Raw genomic sequence first — 24,143 nt, 5'->3', positions numbered from 1 at the left:
GTTTAACTTCTCAGTTATGTATCCTGACCACTAAAACAGGTCTCAAAATTTGTAGGAGAGGTGGGTGATCAGCAGGTGATGAAGATGCCATTCCTTTTGGAATCACAGGGTTAAATAAAGAATGGATTTCAAGAGATCTCTAGTCCAACCTCCTACTGCTAGCTGGGTCAACTGTGAAATCAGACAAATAAAAAAAAGAAATAAGGGGTTGAAGAATCCTGAGGAAAGCCATTACATGATGAATAAGATAAATCTGATACAGTCTTAGAAAAGGTACTTAAATAAGTTGCTTTATATTCTGGGATTGTTGAAGATGTCTTTCTTGGTTTGAACATTCTGCCTACCAGTGTATACACTGTATACTGAATACACAGTATGTTACACATAGAGCTTAATCTTATGGATATGGGTTAAATCTCTGTAAGCTTCATTTTTGTCTCTAGGACTGCAAGACAGTCTGGAAGAATATATAAAGTTGATTCTCTGGTATCCAGGTTGGCAGTCTATGATGTACTTTGCTTCCCCGTCCCACTCCCTGTATTCATACACACACTGATGCACACGTAGGGCACAGTGGTACAGGGGTATATCGTACAGCACAGTTCATCTGCAACCTAAATAAACTTCTCAAAGGCACTGAAGAATGGAACCTACAAAACGAGCATCTCTATAGGAAAGAGGAAAAAAAGGTAAAAATGAAAGCTGATTTGGGCTGCCATGGTGTGTGTCATGGTATCTTTGAATGTTAGTCTGCTGCCTCTTCATCAAGGTAGCTACACTTAGGAGTGCTTGCAGCCTGCTGAGTGATCCAGTTACTTCTAACAGACTGTGAAGCCCAAATGTGGTTAATAATCTGATCAACTGAGAAAATGTTTTACTGCTGAAATAAAAGGAAATAAAAAGGGCCCAAGTTCTACTAAATCTCCAATCAGTGTTTTTTTTTTTTTTTTTTCTTTTCATTTGTCCTCAAATGCAGGCAGTTTAGCTTGTAGTGGAAAATTTGAGAAAATTGTAGATTTTTTTCAATTCGACTTCATGTGGTACAGATTTAGTCATTTATGTACTCAGTGTGTATAAAGGGAGGTATATTATGGGTGCAGTGTCCAGCTTCTATAAAATTCCTAGCAGGTAGAAATGGGGGTTTAGTCTTGATAATTTAGTTAGGATAGTAATTATTCAAGTTGTTGTAAATAGGTTGAGAAGTGTGCTTAAGTGAACATTCAAATAATATTCAAAAATTCTGTAGCATGCTCATATTAATTTGGAGCTATCAAACATTCATACCTTTTTATGTCATACTCTCTTAGGTTGTTTCAGATTTTCTTGTCTAGAAATTCAGGTCACTGCTTAAAGATTTACATCTCAAATTTTCTTTTCAAAGGTACAGTGACTTTCCTACGAGTGAGAATATTTATTGCCCAGTGTCCATATTATCTCTATATTAGCATCTCTGATAAAATCTTTGCTTTTTTTTTTTTTTTTCACCACGTATCAGGAAAATTGTTGCTACAAATACAAATTTAGTGTAATACTTGTAGTACTCTTTCATGGGCTCCAGAAAATCCTAAAGATTACAATACTCCCATGGTGTGGAATTCCCTGCATCTGAGATAAAAATAAATGTATACAAAACTACAGGTTTAAACTCTCCACACTGAATACAGCGTTTAATATTGCTTCTGTGCATCATAGAAAACACCTCCCAGAGTATAAACTCCTTTCTCTCTCCAAAGAAACTCCTGAGAGAGTGTTAGTGGTGTTTTAAGTGCCTATGGTAAGTCTTCCCCAGACCTGGTTATCTCTGCAGGTGAGGAAGCCACAGAGGCTACCTTGAATACAACTTTGTAGTATGTTTTAATTTATACTATATACAGGGCTGGTCTAAGACCCTGCTCCTTTATAATATTTTAGTTAGCAGGTTTTCCCATTAGGCACTCAAAATTTTTTATTGCCTATTTGATCACTGTGACATAGTGGGAGGCACAGACATGGGTTACAGGTTCTGGCTGCTAAGGAGGAGATTCTGTGTCTTTAAAAATACGATGTTTTCCTAATGTTAGGAATTTTGTAACTGAACTTTTAAACTGAGGAAATAAGAGAAAAAATTGTAAGGTTAGCACTTCTGGGAGACTGAAGAACCGCAATCCCCTGTAAATGTCAGTTGAGAGGCTGTTAATAAATCCTTTCATCCTAATGTTCTCAGTACATAAACTCACACAAATGTGGAAAATAAGTATTGGATTATAAAGCTAAGATGATTGAAGATTATGAAGGATTAAGCTGAGTACAGGAAGTAAGGATATTTTCGGTAGAATAGGTCAAATAAAGTGCTTTTGTCATGTGCTTTCTACTTCTGTATAAAGTTTCTATTTATGGTCCACACTACAGGGAAACTTCCAAAACATATTTTTATGCATTTGCAGGAGAAGGAGAGTTAATTCTGTTTTCCTACTAACTATTTCAGTTTCATATATTTAAGGTGCTACCCAGCTGTCCATATGGCTGTGATACAACTCCATTTCTTGATGAATTATTTATCTTTCACAGTATCTGCAGAGTTGTAGAGATACAAGCTGGAATACAAGTGAAAGATGATTTAACTTCTTTCCTACTGAAGCCAGCAACATAAGAATAACGTTGATTTCATATTTGTTACTTAGAGATATTTTCTTAGATTGATTTAACTGTTATTACCGTATGGACATTAATACACATTTGTGTATCTGTTAATGTTATGTAAGTTATCCTGTGGTTTGACTGTAATGTGAATTCTACTTTGAGAGGTTAGATTTAGACAAAAGAGACTTGGATTGTTCAGGCCACCTTCTTCTTCATGCTGGTCTCTTCCTGATAAGGAGTTTTCTTCTCCTTAGTTCCAAAAGACATTTTTTTGTTTTGTTTTTTGTAAAAAAAAAAGTGGGAAAATCAGACAGGAATGTACAATAGACTGATAAATCTTGCTCTTTTCATGTTTTCCCATCTATTTACTATAAATATTTTATTTGTATCTCTTATTTGTATGTTCCTCATGTTTACCTTATTAACTGCTCCTCTTTTGTTTGTACACTCCTGGAACCTGCAGGCTGATTTTTCATATTACGTGTTACATTAGCAAGCAAAGCAGCTCACTGCTATTTTAGTGTTTGTCAAACTGCAGTCATTCAAGCTGTCTGAAACTTGAATTTATTCTATGCCAAACTAATACTTCTGCAAATGCACATTGCTAGCCTGTGTCCAGCCTCTCATCCTCCAGCATCCCCAAGTCCTTCTAGCTCACCAAAGCTTTTTTGTTTTCCAGGGTCAACAAACCCAGTTCTTTTAGTCTCTCTTCCCAGGGTAAACACTTCAGCTCCCCAACCATGCTTTTTTTTATTATTTTTTTCTTTTTTTTTTCTTTTGTTTTGTTTTGTTTTGTTTTAGAGTTTTGTGCCAAATTATCGATATTTTTCTGTCCTTGAACTAGAGGACCCAAAGCTGCATATGGTATTCTAGATGTGGTCTGATGAATAATAAAGGGACATGATTACTTCCCTTAATCTGCTGTCACACTATATTAACAGGTCAGCAGATTGAAGGAAGTGATTGCTGTTGCTATGGCACAAAGTTGGCTTACATTTAGTTCAAGTTTCATCAGGACCTTCCCAGGAGAGCTGTTTCCCAGACAGTCCATATCCAGCCCATATTCTTCAGAGAGTACTTCCATCCCAGATGCAGGACTTTGCACTTGGTTGAATTTCATGGGGTTTCTTTCAGCTACAATGAATCTTTTCCTCAAAAGTGTGAAATAAAATACCAGTCAAAATAAATATAACAGCAGAACTCAGTGAATGATCTTTGTGATCAGGCAAGTTGATCACATTCTTTTGAGCTTTGTGATACATCTACATTGTAGCACCCAATGTTGAAAAGTTTGTAGGCTGGGACTCTTTTGAGACCTTAATTTATACATTACACCAGTAGTCTGTCTCAGTGCCATATACCTACAAACACCATCTACCCTTTGAGTCAAGGCTAGAGCATTCTCTAGGTGGGTCTCAGCAAACATAACCACCGTATTTTCTGTCTCTATTGGTCATGCTGTATTGACACATAAAAACAGATAGCTTAAGTGGCAAATGCTGGCCCAGGAGCAGCAAGAACTGTTGTCTCCTCCATGAGGACTGCCAAGCATTTGGCTGGATTGGTCCAGTAGACTGTGTAGGCACCATCCTTGGAAGTTTCTAAGACCTGACTTGACAAACTCTTGAACAATGTAATCTGAATAGTCTCTACTGTCCTACTGAGGATGTTGGGCTGGTGTGCTGGTTTTGCATTAATTGATATTAGGTGAGGAGGGAAGAAGCCACCCATGGAAATGATTTCTCTGAGAAGCTGTTAAGAGCTTCCTCTGTGCCTGGCAGAAACCAATAGCTGGCTAGCTCTGAGAATTGACAACCTAATTGAAAACCATTTAGAAGGTAGATCCACCTCTGTGAGATTACATTTTCCTGGCAAGCCCAGGAAATCTCTGTCTTGCTTTGAAGAGGTAACTGGGGGCCGATCAGGCCAGCCCTGCTCTGATGTGGCCTGCATGGCCTGGCGGGGCTGGGCCAGACCCCAGCGGTGTCTGGGCAGGGGACAGGAGGCTGAGGGGCCCTGGCCGAGGCTGGGCAGGGCCGCAGCTGTGAACATCTTGCTGACACTAAGCCCTGTCCTGCCACTGGCCTGGGCTGAGCTGGGGTCCGCCGGGTCCTGGGAGCAGCTTTGTGCCAGGCCAGCCTCCCTCCACCATGGCCTGTGCAGCCCCAGCCACTGCCGGGCAGAGGGAAGGGAAGGCATCGGCCCGCAGCTGAAATTGAAGGAAGCAAAGGCCAGAGACCAGCCATGTGGCCACGGCAGCCGCCACCATTCTGGCTGGACCCCCTGAGATCTTGGCACAGCCCTCAGCATGGCCCCAAAGAATTTCCATCATAAGCAGCTTCGGCTGCAGCCTGGCGGAGATCACACGACTGCCTGCAGGCCTGAGTGAGATATTGACTCTCACTGCGCAGATGGAACTTGAAAAATATTGATCCTCTCACACGTGAGAGAAGAGGACAGAGTGAAGACAAGTAGAGGACAACATGAGGACACCAAGGTCAGTATAAAAAGAGTCAAGTCCCAGATGGAAGGAGAATGAGGAGATGCCTTAGTATTGGGCTGGAATTCTTCTGGTAAGGCTGTGGAGAGGGACTGTGATACATTAGAATATCCCCTTTAATTCATAAGAAAGTATGGGGGGATGGAGTTTTCAAACTGCAGACATGAGCAGAGGCATCTGCTCATGAAGCAAATGAATAATGAAGCAAAGCAGATGTTGAAGTATCTGTGATCCCATGAGAAGCTTGAACAGAGAGAGAGATGTGAGTGATGAAGACCCTTTGTTCCCAGGGAAAGAAGAAGAAGAAGAAGACCTCCGTTCCCAGAGGAATGCTGCTTTTGAGCAGCTCTTCCTTAAAACAGTACCTCCATAAGCTGACATGGCCCATTAACTCAGCTGTGGGAAGGCTGTGAAAAAATGGGAGGAGCTTCACGATTGCAGATTTTCCAGGCAGTGGCTATTCGTGGAAATTAGAAAACCACAAGAGAACTGTTTCTTGTGGAGATGTCTCCATGGCTTGGTGAGAGAAACTCCTCTCCCTCCAAGAACTGATGAAAGACTATTGTAGAGGTGGTAGCTGATTGAAAATCCCAGGTTTTGTCTCTACATGGTCAGTGGGAAAGAAAGGAGGTTGTGGGGAGGGGAGGAGAAGTTCCGAAGGCTTTATTCTGATTCTTATTTTTATTTTAGATCTGTTAATAAAAGTTTTTATACCTTTCAGATTTTGAACCTGCTTCGTCCTCCTCCTAGTTCATATCTCACAGCAGGAAATTAGTAAAGAATTCTAGTAGGTGCCATTTTAGCCAGCTCTAAACCCACTACAGGATCTCAGTCCTACTGATATTTGGACTGGGGAACCAGTCTGAATGATTTTGCCTGAATGGCAGAACCTGATGAGGGTAAATGCTGGAAGACCACTGTTTGGGTTTTTCAAAATTTCTGATAACTTCTGTTCTGAATTACAGAAAAGCTGGAATGACTGGATGTAGGGAATAGGTCTTTACTGTGGTTGCTATAGTGCTGAAATATCTTAATTTGGCTTATTTTATTCTAGTTGAAATTATATGCAAAGTATGTGTCATGTTTTGAATACAGTCCTAACTGTTGTTTCATGCATTTCCAAGTTTAGCCTTAACCAGGATAAAAGCTTAGTTCAAAGTGCTGATTTTTTGATTTATTTCTTATTATTTGACCTGTTCACTTAGTTGTTTTTGGCTGAATGCTGCACACTTCTAAATCAAAATTATGCATAAAAGATCCATAGTACAACGTACCTCTATTTTAAGTTAATGCACTATGGCACTGAAAACATTGGAAGACCTGCAGAACTATAGAAATCCAGCTATAAGGCCAGATTTTGGAGTTGCTGTGACTTTTAACATCTTAAAGAAAAATTTGATCTTTTTGACATTTTTAGTAAAATGAGGATTTCATTCCATTGGCATGACATAAATGTATGTGTCAAGTTAGGCATAAAAGAAAATTCTCCAATTTATAAAAAATTATCTTATAGGTTGAGGCATGATCTCATCAGAGATGGTAGCAACCAGAAACCTTTGTGGTTTAGGGAAAGATGACAAGAGTTACAAACAGATTGTACTACTTTGTTAGTATAGCATGGTTCTTTAAGACATTGGAATATTAATTATCACTGTAAAACTAGGATTTACAAGACTTATTGGTATTTTAAACAAGACTGTAGACATAGAATATACAATTATACTCTCATTGCCTACTGCAGCTCTCTGTTAATTTTGCAGTTGCATTGGACCAAACCTGCCCTTGTTTGCAGTCACCAGACAGGTAGAAGCTGCATTAAGTGTAGCTCCACTGAGTACTGGCTCTGCTAGAATCTTGGTGTCACCAAATGGGTTTTCCTCCTTGATGTGTGTTTTGCGTGCCACTCTGGCCAAGAAGACTTGTCCTTAGCTTGTCTGAAAATATAACCCATTATTTTAGTTTACAAATCATGGCTCAAATCTTTTGAAGAAGCAAAAGAAAACCTGCTTCAGCATCAGTTTACAAGAAGTAAACTGCACCAAAACCACTTAATTGCACAGTGCAGGGTGGGAAAGCAATGGTAATGAGGAAATATTTTTGTGAGTATTTTAGTTGATGGCCATTCTGCACATTTTGTGAAGGACCTCATAAGTAGGAGCAATAAAGGACAAAATAGTAGTCTGATGTACTTTGGAGGCTTTCCAGGAAACAAGAACTGTTTTACAGTGTGGCTTAACCCTCAGAGCCTGGCATGCTTGTTAGTACATTTGTTCAGGAAACAGGCTTTTGTCAGCTGCAGATTCTGCTTGTCTGGATCGTCAGCATCTACTTTGTTCACAAAATGTTGTGCTGCAAGTATTAAAATGTGTGTCTTTTTCTACCCTTTTGCCGATCACATTCAAAAGGGACTGCAGCTAGTGAAAACTAATTATAAAGGAAGTCTAGACCCTGAAGAAAATGAAACACATAATACTGCTCATTTCAGTGGGAGTGCCTGCAACTATACTATGTATTTTAATTAAGGCACATAGACAGGAGCTATAGTTATATCATCAATAGACAATTAAGTTTGTACCATCTTCTAAGAAGAGCATAAATGTTTTCATCTCTGTTTAGTAACAATAAAAAAAGTGAAAATCAAATCATAAGTAGTTTCATGTTGGAAAGGAACACAGAAAGTCATGTAGTCCAGCCTCCTGCTGAAATCAGGTCAGTTGTGAGAAAACCAGGATTAGCCACTACTCTCACAATCCTCAGACATTAGACAGTGTCCCTTTTTTGGTCTTAGTTCCACTCCTCTTCATATGCTTATTTCAGAGATGATGATTTACAAGTTGTTGTTTTCATTTGTTTCAAAGTGGAAAATATAGAAATGCACAGCAAATTTGTAGTTATATTTGCATGACATTCGCATTCATTGACAGTTAGATGTACATGCATGCATGTGCCTGTACTGGAGCACTTCTGTACCTGATGCTTCTTAGATTTGCAGGTAAAAGTTAGGCAGTGTACCTCTCAGGTGATAGCATACTATCAAGTAACTCAAACGAAGCAAGAAACTCTCAAGATTTCTTTTCTGCATTAAAATATCATGTTTTCTATAATCTTTCTTCTTAGAAACAAAAAATTACATGGATATTTCTTGTGAATATTTTTGGGCTAAGAGAGCAAATAACTCTTTTATACATGCATTTGATTCATATTCATTAAAATGAGTTCAAGTGAAAACTTACTGTGACATTTAAACAATTGCTGTTATTTTTCTTTTATATTGTTGGGAACGATCCATTCCTGAGTTATTTTCCAAAGAGAAAGTGCAATCCAATTTGACTCATATTTGGAAAGTAGTTAGAAATAGTTATTATAAGCCACATGAACTTGAACGTCAGTTTGAGTAGCAGTCATGTTCAATTCCAAAACCAAGCACGGTCCATCAAGGACCAACAGGCAGATTTTGCAGGAATCCCTCCTCTTTGCTGCTGCTAGATGACATCACATTGCTTGAAGGTTGAGGTAGCTCTTAAAATTTTGTGAACAAGATATAGCTGTTGACTGATCCTCCTCCTTTTTCTATGTGTTTGGAATTGGGTGAGTTAGAGCAAGCAATTAAACAATGAAGTGCTCTGAAAAAATATCAACACTTAATGAAAATAGCCCTTCTCAGATTTAGGTCATTTAGGTAATTGTTCAGTGTTTAGGTTTGTATTTTCCTTGAAAATGGGATGGTGATTTTTGCATGGGAGCTGAGGCAGCTTGTTATTATGTCACTGCTCCTACAAAACTTTTTTGCTGTTTTTGTCTGGATAAATATTACTATATGTTACAATTACAATTATTAAAATTTGTGGGTTTATGTGAATGTGGTGCAATAATGCATTACTTACACTGAAAACGAACTTAGCTTAGATAGACATAACTACCCTGAACTTCCTTGGAGTGCTGTTGTAGTGAAGTGTGGTTTTGGTTTGCTTTTTTAACTGATGGATTAAGTTTTAAAGCTTTTAAGGGACTTCAGTCTCTTTGAACGAAGCAGAATTTAAAAATGCATAAACTAGAAATTAAATCTGTTTAAAGTGACCTGTAGAGGGTACCTTTCATGACATTAACAAAACACTTTTGTAGAAAAGCATTGTTGTAATTTGATTTCTGTTTTAGTTTTCCTCTTCAGTACCACTTCACAGAGAAAATCTTATAATGGACTATATATACTGAGTGCAAGGTTTTAACTGTAAGTATTTTATCAGGATGATTCAGCCTATGTAAATTTATGTATTGTTTTGTCATATTAGCAGGATACATTTTCAAGTTATTTTTAAAGGCTTTCGAGGGAATTATGGACTGTGCACAAAAGCCAACTCAAGTCCATTTTCCCCTTCCTTCTGAATATAAATTATCCTTCAATCCTCCTTTTTAATTTAAGTAATAGGAACTATTTTCTTTGGAAGACATTAACATAGTTTTCCCCAATCATTAAAAGGTAATATGTGCAATTTATTTATTTATTGCCATTATTATATCTTAGACCAGATAAGTACTTTTAACATGTGTGTTTCTTTAAGTATACCATATTTCAGAAGTAGCACGAGTATTGAGTGATGCAGTGTCTCCTATGGGAGTTATCTGTTTTTAATGAATAACTGAGTGTACCACAGTGTAAATCCTTGTAAATGACCAGAGTATGAGTTAGAATGGTCCCATGGCAATTATACAATTCAGGGTTGTTTAAAAATACTGAAGGAGAGCCAGCTGCTAATCCACGTGGAAATACAAATACTGAAAAGAGCTGTGGCTGATCCAAGTGCACAGATTGAATTTGTCCATAAAAGGTACTTGATGGATTTTATTGTGCATACCCTTGTGAAGTAACTCCTGTTGGGTTTTTGTCTCTTGCTCATTCTGAAACCACAATCCTCTTGTAGGAGGAAAAGCCATATACATACTAATTCCTAATTCTTGACCAAAGGGCTATTTTTGTACATTATTGTGTCAGCAGTTTCAGTCACAGCAGAGAAACCAGCAAACACTCACCTGCCTGAGATTACATCTTCCTCCCTCAGGATCAATCAGATGCAGTTCTATGCATATCCTCTGCCAAACCACAAGCCTGGGTATGGCAGGTCTGGAGAGCCATCTGCCTCAGGTGTGGCATGACTAGAGAGCAATCAGTTTTTCTCAGGTTTTAAAGGTACAATAAGGCTTTCTTTGAACAGAAGTCTCTTCTTAAGTAATAAACCTCTTAGGCTATGCAGATAGTATTTGTATTCACAGCATTGGTACAAGGGCCACATCCTGACTGTTCCATGGTATCCTCAGGCACAAAGGTAAAGGTAAAGGTGCCAGCTCTGTATTTCACAGGGTTCTGCCTCCTGCACTTTTTAAAAGTGCGTATAGTATTTCTTTTTCTTCAGTCATCTGGTATTTCATTTGATTGCTATGATTTTTCAAATATCATGGAGAGTGACTTGGTGACTACATCAGCCAATTCCCTCAGGATTCTGGGCTGCATCTCATCAGGCTTATGTACATTCAGGTTCTTTGGGCAGTCACGAGCCTGATCTCTTGCAGTAGGATGGGTTTTGCTCCTCCTGTCTTGCAGTCCATTCAATCAAGGGGTGTGGGAAGAGAGATTGCTGGTGAAGATTGAGGCAAAAAAGTTGCTGAGTACCTCAGTGTTCTCCTCATCTGTTGTTACCAGTCTTTTCAGTTTTTCTCATCAGGGGGGTATACTTTCTTTGACCTTCCTTTTCTGGCTGATGCGCCTCTAGAAGCCCTTCCTGTTATTCTCTGTGTCCCTTGCCAAGTTTAAGTCCAGCTGTACCTTGCTCATCCTGACTCCCTCTCCACACAACCAGGCAGAGTGCCTATATTCTTCCCAGAATACCTGGCCCTGCTTCCATTGCCTCTGCATTTCCTTCTTGCTCTTTAGTTTGATCAGTAGGTCTCAACTGAGCCATGCTGCTCTCTTGCTTTCCTTTCCTGATTTCTTACACGTGGGAATCGTGAGCTCTATGTGCCCTATGGAAATCATCCTTAAAGTTCTACCAGTGCTGTTCTACTGCCTTGTCCCTGGGGGCAGTTTTCTGACCAATTTACTAGTTTACTGTCCAATTCCTTGACCAGCTGGAAGCTTGCTTTCCTATAATTTAGGGTCCCAACTTTTCTCTTTGCCTGACCCGTATCTCTCAGGACTAAAAACTCCACCAGTGCATGATCACAGCAGCACAGGTTTCCTCCATCAGCCTCAGTGATCATCTGTGTTAGTGACCATCAGGTGCAGTACTCCTTGTCCAGTACCAATGCAAATTATCTAAGTATAGATCACCCTCCCACTTGCAGTAGGCCAGCAGTATACACAAGCTAATTGCTGCTTGACTGTTACGATAAAAGCTCATTACACTGCTGTAATTGTGATTGTGATGTTTTGTCTCAGACCCTTCATAATAGCTTTGTTATTCTGGAGAATCATTTTGAATGCTCTGTGGCCTGCTTGCTTGACAGCTTGTGGCAGCCTAGAGGTAGCCTAGCACAGGAGCCTCACAGCTTCAGGCAAAATTCAGCAGAAGTTATTCTTATCCTACAGCCAGAGAGTGCAAATGTGGAGGGCAAAGAATCCAGGAAAGAGAAGGAGAGAATCTGAGAAATAGAGTGAATGCTTCTTCCTCTTCTTTGGTTCTTTAGGCAGAAAAAAATCATGAAGATACAGACGTGGTTTCTGATTAATGGCTTTGTTAGCCAATGGGAGAAGGTAAAGCATATTCACACATGCTGATTCACTGAATGGTTTCCAATGCCTTTTAAAGTCAGACAAAGAGAGTGCAATTCTACAGTGATGTGTAGTTCAGAGACTCCTAAGCCAATGCTGCATAAAGTAGCTCAAGAAAGGGACAGTTTAAAAGTGTCAGCATAATGCTGTGCAGGAGTTAATGGTCCCTGCTGAGACATACAATTTATTAGATCTGGCATGGTGCTGTGCAGATATAATGTTTTCAGGTCATGAGGTGCTATGTTTGGGATGAAGAACTGTGATTTGCTCTGTGGGTGCATAGATCAAGAATGCTAACTTGGGGGACTCATTCTCTTGTGGGATTTATTCCTGTCTAATGATTGCAGAGAAGCTCACAATAACTCTGGAAGGGCACACTGCTCAATGCCTAAATGCAGCAGCTTCCAGCACTCTGCTGCAGGCCAGATTTAATTTAATTAACTTGCAGCAGACGGCTAGAGGAATGAAAGGGGAGTGCCAAGAGGAATTATGTGAAGGAACAATCTCCTCAGCTGCTCTCACTTGCATGACCACCAGTGCTAGAACTAGGCTGGAGTCAACTGCACTGATTTTTTAGGCTGTGCAGTGAAAGCCTTTCACAGAAAATTTCTATATATGTCTGCATCTTTACCTCTCATGCACAGCAGAAGAAGGGCAATAGAAGAAGGGGAGTGGATGAAATACTATTGTTTTCTTTTTTTAATTGTTGCTTGGTTTTGCCTTTTTTACTTTTTTTTTTTCCCTTTTTAGAGCTTTCTGAGATGGTTTGAGATAATTTTATTTCAGATTGAAAAGTTTGGCCACCACTGATTCCTGTAGTACTTTTTGCTTTACACCTCAGAGGTGAATGCAAAGAACTTCCTCTTGAACACTTTGAATTCCTGATTCATTTTGAAGAGCAACAAAAATACTGCAGATATGCAGATATTTGGTGAAGGAGTGGGAACCTGAGCATAGGAAAAGAGTGAAAGCAAGAACTGCTCATGATGAACAGGGCATCCCCACTCTGTATTGATGTTATGTGGTATTGTGCCCATTAAAAATAAAGAGGTTTTAATAATTTTCTGAGCACAATCTTAAAAACAAATTAGCCTAAAATGAGTAGTACCATATAAAGAGCAATGCAATACCATAGAGATATCTCAGTACTTTCCCTGTGTCAGTATAGCATTCTGCACCAAATGATTAAACACAGAAGCGGTATTTCTTATGATAGACACAGTGCAGGGCCCCTTTGTGCAATAAATCCTCTATCTTAAACATATTTATTTTGTATGTCTAGACTAATGATGTTTAGATTTCAAAGGGGCCCCAAAAATCTGTTTCAAAGTGTCCTCCTCTGAGTTCATATCTTACATCATCTTTGCCATTTAATGTGAGAGTTTCTCAGTTTGTGTTTCTTTATAAAGTGTGAATCAGGTAGAAGGCTACTGGAGTTCAAATGAGGCTGAGTTTACACAACCTTACACAGCACCTTCAAGTTTTACTCTTCAGTCGTATGTTGTGCACATCTATTTACTGCGTAAATAGCAAATAGCAGACACGATAGCAAACTTTTAGATCATGTTTTAAGACTATTCTTCTTAAACAACTGCATTAGCTTGACTGTTTATATATTTGTCTATTTTAAGCCTTTTATTGGTTTCCTGTGAGCATAACTGGGCATTCTCATCATACACATAAGTGTAATGACTTTTGCAACCCAGTCAGAGGTATCTGGTTGTGAAGAGCAGCAGCAGTAGGACACCAAAGCAGGTGCTTTACATCATGTCAGATTTATTAAAAAATTTAAGAAGTTCAAACAAGGGGCATGACTTGCAACTCCAACATAGCTGCTTGAGCTATCATGGAACATGAAGATCACAAGGATTTCCAATGACATCAATATCCCATGTTAACACCATGGCACTTGTTAGAGTAACTCCTGGTGAAAATGGAAGCCAGCTCTTAAATTACTCTGCTTCTCTGTCAGATACAAGTATGAACATTTTGAATGAGTTGCCAACTGAACTTACACAAAAAAAGTTCAGCACAGTAGAAAGAGTACTATAAAAACTCTCAAACTCTAAAAACTCTCAAACTCTTTTAATTCATTGCTTTTAATGTTGCACAATGAAACCTTAGCGGTTGACTAGAGGCAAGTGCCTAGCAGCTTCGATCATATCTAGCACAGCTGCCTTAGATTGCATCTATAATACTGTAGTATCTTCAATAATGACAAAGTTGCTACATTTATCTACTACTTGACATGACAAATGTTTAAAGGGTTTCTAAAATAAAGCTAGTTATAAAGTAACAAAAAGATGGTTAAATTCCTGCTTTTTATTTTTGCTCTGAATTTATGGACTAGATCAGTTTGTTACCTCCTCATTTACAATCTGTTCCTTATAACATCTAAACAACAAGAAAAAAACATCTATTAGGGTTTGCAAAGTAAAAACACAATTTGGTCAAATATAGAGGATAATGTTAAGTATTGAAAAACATAGTGCAGGGGATATGCACTAAAATTCAGTTTGCAACTCTGCCATATAACACTGAGAGTGATATATGAGTAGGACTCTTTGAGCGTTATTTACAACAGGAAAAAGGATTTTGTATTTGATAACTGATGGCTGAAGAAATTTCTGGGCCATTAAAACAGATGAAAAATATCCACTGAGCAAGTCCTGTGTCAGGTTTCAGGTCATTGCTCTGGTTAGGCCACTGGAATAACTGGTGGGAGGTTTCTAGCTAAGAGAAAGTATTGTGGCAAAATAAAGGGAGGTGAGTCTGAAGAAAAAGGAAGTTGTTTCAAGATCATTACAGATTGTGTCAATGTGATAATCCAAATTACAGACATTCTGATGTAAGGTCAGAATGAGTTTTTCACAGTCACTGTAGGTGATTCTATATATGTTTTCTGTAGGATGAATAGATGCTATCAGCTGTAGTTCCCAGCACCTAGCATGTGATTATTCTGCCACCAGACTTTGTTAATCGTGTCTGCAATCCAGTGCCAGCTTGAACATAGGCTGCAATAATTTCTCTTTTGAGAACAGGGGAAGCCAGTGGATCATGAGCCCTAGACATTTTTTCTTGCAGCTCTGGTAAGGTAAAAGAGAAGATTTATTATTTCTGCAGAACTCAGAAAGAGAGATGACCCAAAGAAAGACATAGTGTTTTGAGAGAAGTTTTATAACATGCTGAACAGTTCTTTCAACTGGAGTTTTTAATTAAATAATTTTTCTTCAAATTTCAAACTCTAAAAAAATAACTTAATTCATACATCTTTTCCAGAATAATGTCTTTTTGGTGGAGTATGTTGTAAGGTAATATTATTTTACTTTTCTCTAAGTTTTCTTCCAAACATCTGAATTATTTTTTCAGAGATATATTCCATTTCTTCTTTCAACTTTCTCCCCCTTTTATTACAGTGTCATAGGTTTACAGAGTCTCAGACTGACTCAAGCTTATAAAGCATTCACCTCCTAGTTCTTTGGGTGAAATGCTTATCTGGAATAGGTTGGTGGTGTTTTATAGATGAGTTGCTATTATTGTCTCATAGCTCTCATATATTCTCTCATATTGTCTCATTATTCTCATATTATTCTCTCATTGATGACTATGAACTTCTTGATAGTTATTGCCAAAAATCAGAAGTCCCATCACAGCCAGCAAAGTTTAATTGCTTGGTTGATTCAAATGAGAAGCAAATCTATCTATTTTATAATTATTACTTGTTCCATGAAGTAATGGGATCTCAGAACCTAAAAGTGAATGTAAAATAGGAGCTAAAATAGAACTAAAGTCCTTCTCTCTTATTGAGAAATTTTAGAACCTCTTTCTAATTCAGCAAAGGTTGTCCTAGAAGAAATAATTAAAAAAAACCTCAAGAGTGATACACTTTCCTCAAAAGAGTATAAATAGCATTGCTGGATTTGGAGTTATAACTACATCAGTGCGTGCACTTCAAAGCTGGGAGAAACATATTTCAATACAACCACTTAAAAATTATTATTCTTTAGAAAGTTGTTCAAGTCAGCATCTCTATATTATCTTTCAGGGCTATAAAAGATGGGTGTGGATCTATAGATAGGAGTTTTATATTTCTAAGTGAACCAAAATTTCATCTAGTTGGAAAATTAGCTGTTTACATTCTCTAGAATTGGTAGAGGCTTCATGTCAGCTCAATTGCAGCTAAATTGGTGCATTTACCTTTTGTACCACTTACATTAATTTTTCTAATTGTCTTGTTCTAAGACAATAACAGACAAAAGAGTAGTGGAGGCCTTCTGAGAACAGTGTCACATGCAAACTTTCTTCTTCTCCCTCAACCAAAATTGACTGATTTTGGAAGAACATTTCTTTTAGGGAGTGGAACAGCAATGCTGGCAGTGTGGCAATGCTTCAGCTGACAAAAGCCCTAGCTCTGAGTATTTGCTCCTTGTGGATGCTTTGAGGAAGCTCAGGTACTTCCTTCAGCGGAACTCTTTGAACTGTGAAATTTACCACGTATCACTTGCAGGAATTGTTATAAAAAGGTTTTACCTTATTACTTCCTAAAACAATTTAGAGAATAAAGTAATAATGAGGACATTAATTAATACATACTTGTATTACTTTCTTGTGTAATTTTTGTCACCAGTTTCCTGATTTCTTAAAGCTCAGCTGCTGGAACAACTACATAATAACATTTTCAATGTTTTAGCTGTTTTTCCAGTCTTTATAGCTGCAGGCAAAAGCTGGAGAAAATGGACACTTTGAATGCTTCAACACCAGAAATTAAATGAAAAGCTCTGGAAATTAATTATTACAATAAAATCCAGTGGTTTTAAGTTTTACTTGCAACTGGCTTATGGTTTTTGACTCAATGTGGTTGTCAAACTTTTACCTGACATGCAGCCCCAAAGGGAACATATTTAGAGGTGCTGGTTTAGAGTTTTCAGTGTTTGCTAAAACACTGTGTCTCACTTAGATACTCATGTGAAAACTCAGATGTATTTCTGTGTGAAAACATTTGGTTTTCATGTTATTTATGTAAAACCTAGTCAGCAGCAAAAAATCAAGTGTTATTAGTGAAGGAACATTTCAGTGCACTATCTGGTATGCTAATTTGAGAAGATTAGAAATTCATATTCTCTGTTAAGCTCTAAAAAATGAGCTAATGCAATACATTGTGACTGAGCAAAAGAATAGCTGGTAATTTACTTCCTTGGTTCCTGTCAGCAGTTTCATTTGTCTTGAATAGGTATAATTGTGTGTCCAAAACGAGACTGCATTAAACCCGGTTGTGATATCGTCAGACTTTCCAAATCCTGTATTAAGCACAGCAATTTCCTGCTTCAGATAAAAATACTTTGGTCTTCAGTTATATTTGCATTCTTCTAATAAAACATAGCTTCCTTTTAAAATGTGCTACTTGTGGTCTTCGAAGCTGAGTTGATTGAGGTTGTCCTATTACAGCAGTGTTCACATGAATATGGCATTCAGCTGAGAATAAGTTAAAATCAAAATAGCCCATTTTAAAGGACTATTGAAGGGTGGTGGTGTCACCACGCTACCTCAGGTATGATATTTGGAAAGGAAGCACTTGCTGATTGTTTAACAGTCATGAGTTGTCACAAGGGTCAAGTGTGGGAGGTCTCAAACCCAGGCCATTTTACAGAAAATGAAGTGATAATAGTTACTACTGTGAGCCATATGAATCAGTAGTAACTCAGAGAAACATTGTTTATGCTTGGCAGAAATTAATACTTAACAAGCTCCATAATCTCATATTTGCTAGCAAACATATTTTTCCATAAAAAGGAGCTAAAATGTACTTATGGTGATCTTACCATTCTGAAGATAAATGCAAAAGGTACTTTGCCTAGTTTGGAAGTTTTGGAGTGTTTTTCTGCCAGGTATATAAAAATAATGATAACGAAAATCAGATCTAGGTTTTTCTTGCATTAGGCTTCATACAGTGTTTATTACAGTTTAGCTTTATTTTGATGGAAAAATACTAGGAAATTCAGTATCTAATTGTGTATATAATGTTAAAATGTAGAAACATTTTTGTCTGAGTGACTGTACCTCAAGGGCCAACATTTATTATTCTGCTTTTTTTTTTCTACCACTCAACACATTTAGCTAAGATATGGGAACTTAGATTTTGTGTGTGCTTAGATTTTTTCTGATTAAGTTTGGTGTATATAGTATTTTACATTTATACCTAAAGCTTACTGTGTTATCCCAAAAAGCTGAAACCCCAACATTAGAGAGATTGGGACAACAGTCAAGATTCCAGGCTTGCTGGTATTTCCTAACTCCAGAAGATGCTTGCAGCTAGAATAATTTTAGTCTTTCACTATTGGTGTTTCTTTTAATACACAGCTGCTGTTGTTCAGGCTTTCAAAAACTTGTTCCGTAACAGTTTGTAGTTGTTGTAGTTTGGTTATTATCATGCCCTACGGAGTGCTGAGCACTTTTGAACATTTGCTACTGAAGAATATTCTTTAAGAGGGATGAGTGAGTTCAAAGTTTCCTTCAGCTTCTATAAAAAATGCTTTTCTGACTTCTAGATGGACTTGCTGTTCTAAATCCCTCAGGGGCTTGTGAAAATGTTCATCGTAAAGTTAGTCTTTTCTGCCCAGAGTAATGGTATTGCAGAGCATGCTGGGAGATTTTTGTAGTCTTATACTTCTCCACACTAAATTTCTAGATTATAAAATGGTAGATTACAAACAGTCCCATAAAATCATATTCTCTTGTTTTCCTCAGAAGCAGTATCCTAATTTATGAAATGCTTCTGACTAAGTTACAGTTACACATATCAGCCCAAACAAGACAAATAACTTAGTGGCCAGATGTGCTGAACATGCCACAAGGAGCCCTCCCTGACTGGTTTTGAAATGGGAGTTTGAAACAGTTTGGCAGTAAAAATGTTGTTGCACTATTCTTGGAGTTGCTTGATATCAGTGAAAATATTTACAATTTATTCTCAAGTGTTAAATACCCTATATTTGCAGGGCTTATATCAAGGAATAGAATAGAAGGAGAGAGAGTTTTGTGTTGTAGCTACCTGTGAATTACATATTAGTTTGGAATAATGGTAGCACAGTAAATCTTTGAATACAGTCTGGATATTAACCCACAGCCCTAGAATCCTAACCATGACCTCAAGAATATTTAGCTTTCTATATCATTGCAAAAAGTCTTGATCATTATTTAGTTTGTCTTACCATTAAAAAGGAATGTAAAATCTCTCAAAATCCTGCCATAAGAACAAACTTTTTTTTGGAGCTTCCAGTACTGGTTAAAAGTAGGAATTGCAAAAGTATATGAAAATATTCAAATTGTGGTTAATGGATTGTATTTTGTTTTGTATGATTATATTGCTATTGTACTGTGTATAATTGTGATACTTGATATACAGATATTTTTCTAAATGTCAAGATGTGTCTACTAAATAACCCTAGAATTCCAATTCTTGGTTACTAAAAGAAGTGATTTTCAGTGGAATAATGCAGTTTGGAGAGGAGACATGTCTGTTTCTCACACTGTGCATATTGGGACATTTCTACTTCTGGGTATTTATTTTTTTTTTATTTAGCTCTCTAACATAACCACAAAAAAATTTGATATGTTTTCTTAAGTTGCTTGAAGAAAAAGAAAATTCATAGTGTTTCATAATATTCCATTCAAATCATGTGTATTTTTTCAGTCCTGTACTGAGACAAGATTTGATATTCCTGTTTGATTGAGAGACTCTCTACTTGGGATGCTTGTACAAAGATAGATCCAGTCTTACACAGTTGCTGGCACAGTGCATATTGAAAATCACAATTTCAAGTATTCATGAAATTGTTGTAGCTTCACCAAAACCTCCATTTTCAAAGTTTCTGAGCTCAACAAACATGCATAATGACGTGAGTTTTCTACCCACCATAAATATTTAATTTTAAAAACATTATATTAGATTATGAATTACTTAATTTGGTGGATGGTTACAAAAAGCATCACTTAACACAAATTCACCAAAATGTCAACATGTCAGCATTTCTTCTGTCATGGCATTGGTTGTGTCTAGTGACTACCAGGCTTCTAGCACTTTGCAAAGTTATTTCTGGAGACCTGTGTGCTTTCTTCTTCCTTCAGTTTTTGACACATTTCTCCCTGTTTGGATATATTCCTCCCCACTTCCCTAGTTTAATTTTGCTTCCTATGCTTGTACTTTGTTTTTCTTCAATGAGCAGTTTTCTACTCTGTATGTCTTTTTTTCTTTACTCATTAATGCTATAATTCACTCTTTCAATTTTGCAAGCTCTTTCGATCTGTATAAAATAAATTAATTGATGTAATTAATCTAGAGTGATAATTTTTATCAGTCTGCCCAATAATTTTGATGGTTGGTGATAATACCACTTCGTATTTAATAGGTTATCTAAGTGAATGGGATATGTTTATCTAGCCTTTAAACAAGAAATCTCAATATATTTACGTATTTGAGCCAGCAATGTCCATTACAGCCTTTACAGCCTAGAAGGTGAATGGTGTCCTTTGCTGTACTAGGAGAGGTATTGCAGTGGGATGAGGGAGATCCTTGTCCTCTACTCAGCAGTTCTGAGGCCACAGATGGAGTAGTGTGTCCACCTCTGGGCTCCTCAGCATGAGAGAGACATGGACATGGAGAGTTCAGTGAAAGGTTAAGAGATTGAAGAAGCTGGAGTCTCTGCTGTGAGGAAGAGCTGAGAGAGAGAGGCAAAGCTGTTCAGCCTAGAGAGAAGGCTCAGGGGGATCTTACTAATGTGTTTAAATACCTGAATAGAGAGTGGAAACAAGGCAATGGGCATGAACTGAAACACAGGACGTTCCTTCTGAATGTCAGGAAACACTTTTTCACTGTCAGGCAACCAAGTGCTGGCACAGGTTGCTCAAAGAAGTTGTGGAGTGATGGAAGCCATCCAAAGCCATTTGAACACAGCCTGGGGCAAATGGCTCTGCAAGGTCCCGCTCAAGCAGGAGATGTTGGACTAGATGACTTATCTTTTTAAGCTCAAAGTCTTTTCCAACTTCAACCATTCTCTGCTATGCATAGCTCAATTTCAAATTTGAAGTGGTGGTAAATTAATCAAAATTGTTATACTAGCTATCTTAAAAAGCAAGCATATTGCCAGAGGTAAAAAGTTAATGGTTTTTTATTAATTACATGGTTCTCCATTATTAGTAAAAAAAAAAATGGGATATAACATGTGCTGTCTTGCTATGTAATTTAGAGAACCTGACATTTTGTTCCACCATTTTTAGTCTGTTGCTTTACCAGGGAAGGACAATTTATATGACTAGATGACTGATGTGAAGCTGATGGGAAGCTCACTGGAACGCTGAGGGTGATTGTAGAGAAAATTTCTGAAACTTGCAGAGCACTATGGAAAAAAAAATGGTGGGAACTTACATGAGATATATAATGCCAGCAAAATATATGCAGTTTACTTGATGTAGCTGAAAGTAGAATGTAGTTCTTTATTATACTGTGCATGCTCTTTTCTTACAACTGAGACATTAACACCATTTTTGTCTCTTTGTTACTATCCTAAAATAATTCCCCTAATTTTGTAGTCACTCTATCTCTCTCTGCTACAATATTAATTAAAATAAATATAGTAAGTGACTAGAAACTAAGAAGATTCTGTCTGCCTTGAAATGTCAGTACAGAAGCCTGAAATCCCTTACCACTTGGCCTTTGATTTCTTAGTTGACTTAAATCTTAGTCTCTTCAAAATTACATTTACAAATGAACATTTGCAGTGTTGGTGGTTGAGGCAAGGGGCACTGTGCTTAAAATTCTCTTTTATAATGGTTATTAAACACACCAACATCTTCTGTGTATAGTTTCCTACTTCAAAAAGCCCAGAGGATTTGGTTGCATTATATTCCACTGCACATCTGCAATAAACTGTTACCATTTGCATTAACACAATAGTTGGCTGAATAAGCTTGCCTCACAACAGAATATTAACAGATGCCTTTCTCTTTTCTGACCCCATTTAATCACAGTGAAAATAATTTTCTCTTTTCTTTCCCAAAGGTGATAGAAGTCTTACTTCAGTGTGTTGTCAGATGTAATCAGCTTATAACAGGAGTCTTAACCCTTCTCTTTATCAGAAGTTAATGTCTCTACTTGCTTTCATATTTTGTAACTACCATCCTGGGCCAGTCTTTCCAAACTGTGGTACTTGAAAGCCATATGCAAAAAATGCAATTATTTTTTATAGTAGTAAACTTCAGATAATGAAATGCAGGTACTATGTGCCTGATTTGGGAGGCATTTAAATTAGAGATGGAGTCATGCACACTTTTTTGTATGAGACACTATGGAGCTACAAGTTTTAAGTGGCAGAAGTAGATTCACAACCTAGCGTGTCAGGAATGGACCTGGCTTTCAGGGCATAAGATAATGAATATCCTGATTTTTGTGTGAAAACACTGTCCTGGTGAGCTGTATCTCCACTCTTTCTTTTACTCTCTATTAGTGCAATCTCGTACAGCAGTTCACATTTTCTCTTACTGTTTCTGATCTCTCATGTCTCTGGCAGTACATGGGAGACTTGCAGATTCAATCCATGTCTTGAGGTTTTTTTAAAAAGTCTTGCTTTCATAGATTTTCAGTTTCATGCGAAGTCAGCTGTCCTTTTTGTGCAAAAAAGTTTGTCCTGATCTATTATCAGCTGAAAAATCAGAAGTCAGAATGTCGTAGTTACATGGTCCTAACCAGCTTTGCAGGATTAGCATCATGAAGTGGTGAAGAAGTTCCTGAGTGGCAGAAGGTCAGGCTGAGGCTTTCACTTACAAGAGTTCCACCAGGACAAATGTTCCCCAGCAGAAACCTGTTTCCAAGCCCTTCTGCAGAAAGTGCCTCCATATGACCATGGACATGCCAGGCCTTACTTGTGTTAGAGAAGCTTCTTGTGAAAGGGAGTTCATGTCCTTGTCCTACTTTTATGCTATTACTGACATGTTAGTTTTGGGCTACTGCTGCAGTAGTGGTTTTGGTGGATCCTTGGTTGACCCAGAGCAGCCACTTTCATGTTTTTGTATTCGAATGCCACAAGCTGACTCTTGCAGCCCATAACATTATGCACATAGGCTTTAAGGATTTGTGAAATTTGAGTTTCAGTGATTGTTCAAGACTTATGGCCAGCATGGAATGAGCAAAATTCTGCTAGCAATAGTAACTTATATCTGGTCTGTTGTTTGAAAGCTCAGTTATGTTTCCAAGTAGTAATTCTTATGCATAAGAAGAGAATAAATCAATTCTTCAAAGATGACCAAAATTTCATTGCCAGAGGAAATTTCAGAAAAGAATAATTTATCAAAACAATGTTTTGAGAAATGATGGGATCAGGCTAGTTAAGTTGTTTATTATGTAAATTATGGGTGAAATCAATCCCATCTACTATAATTTAAAAAAAGAAAACCCTATCTTCCCACTTAGTAACATATTGTATTGTTCAGCTTTAGTTTTAGCTTCTGTACTTGGCCTATTCATAGCTCTACAGCCCATTACAGTGGCGCCTGTTAGGGCAAATACTATGAAAGTTTTGCCAACTTTTCTATGATAAACCATGTTTTCCAGGAATTCATACTTAATCATAAAAAATCCCTCACAGTTGAGACTTGGCTTGGAAAGTCTTGATTCACAAAAATTTCACTTGTATGTTTATCCAAATACTCAAAACTAAATCAGTCATCTAATTCATAAAATCAGAGGTGTTTCAAAATAATGTATTGTTTAAAGATCAGAGAATTGTATTTGTTGGAAACAGATAATATTATGATCACTTAATCTAAATAGACACATTTCCTGACAATGAGTAATTGATTTGTTGCTCTTACCTTACTAATCACTCTTAAATGTGCCTGTGTGTTTTGTTGGGCAGATCCATAGTTTAAAATGGTCAAATTTTTTCAGTATTGTAGAAATATTTAAATATTTGAGATATTTTCCTTTGAAAAGCTGACTGTGTATCAGTGAAAATATAAATATATAAATAACTCTGTAACTTGTGGTATGATGTTGATATTACATCCTAATGTATATTTTAAAACTTTCTTCTAGATGTCATGCTCATATTGCTGGTGGCAGGATTTTTTGGTTTAGTTAATTACATATGAATAATAATTAATGCATGTTGTGAATGTTCAGCATGGGGATATGAGGGTCAATCTGCATTGTTGCTCTTACTTAGGATGTTTCCATAGTTGTGATAGAAACAAGCTTTAACACTGGCAGTTTCT

At 37.4% G+C, this 24,143-nt stretch overlaps 1 protein-coding gene across 1 annotated transcript in view; it reads left to right on the top strand.

Moving 5' to 3' along the window:
* RSPO2 (R-spondin 2) overlaps nt 1-24,143 on the top strand; it is a 105,281-nt gene that overhangs the window by 63,038 nt on the left and 18,100 nt on the right. The window lies entirely within an intron of this gene.

The sequence above is a fragment of the Parus major genome, chromosome 2 (genome assembly GCF_001522545.3).
Source record: "Parus major isolate Abel chromosome 2, Parus_major1.1, whole genome shotgun sequence".
In the NCBI taxonomy this organism is placed as follows: Eukaryota; Metazoa; Chordata; class Aves; order Passeriformes; family Paridae; genus Parus; species Parus major.
The sequence above is the reverse complement of the archived record's forward strand: the minus strand, read 5'-3'. Positions and strand labels throughout refer to the sequence as shown.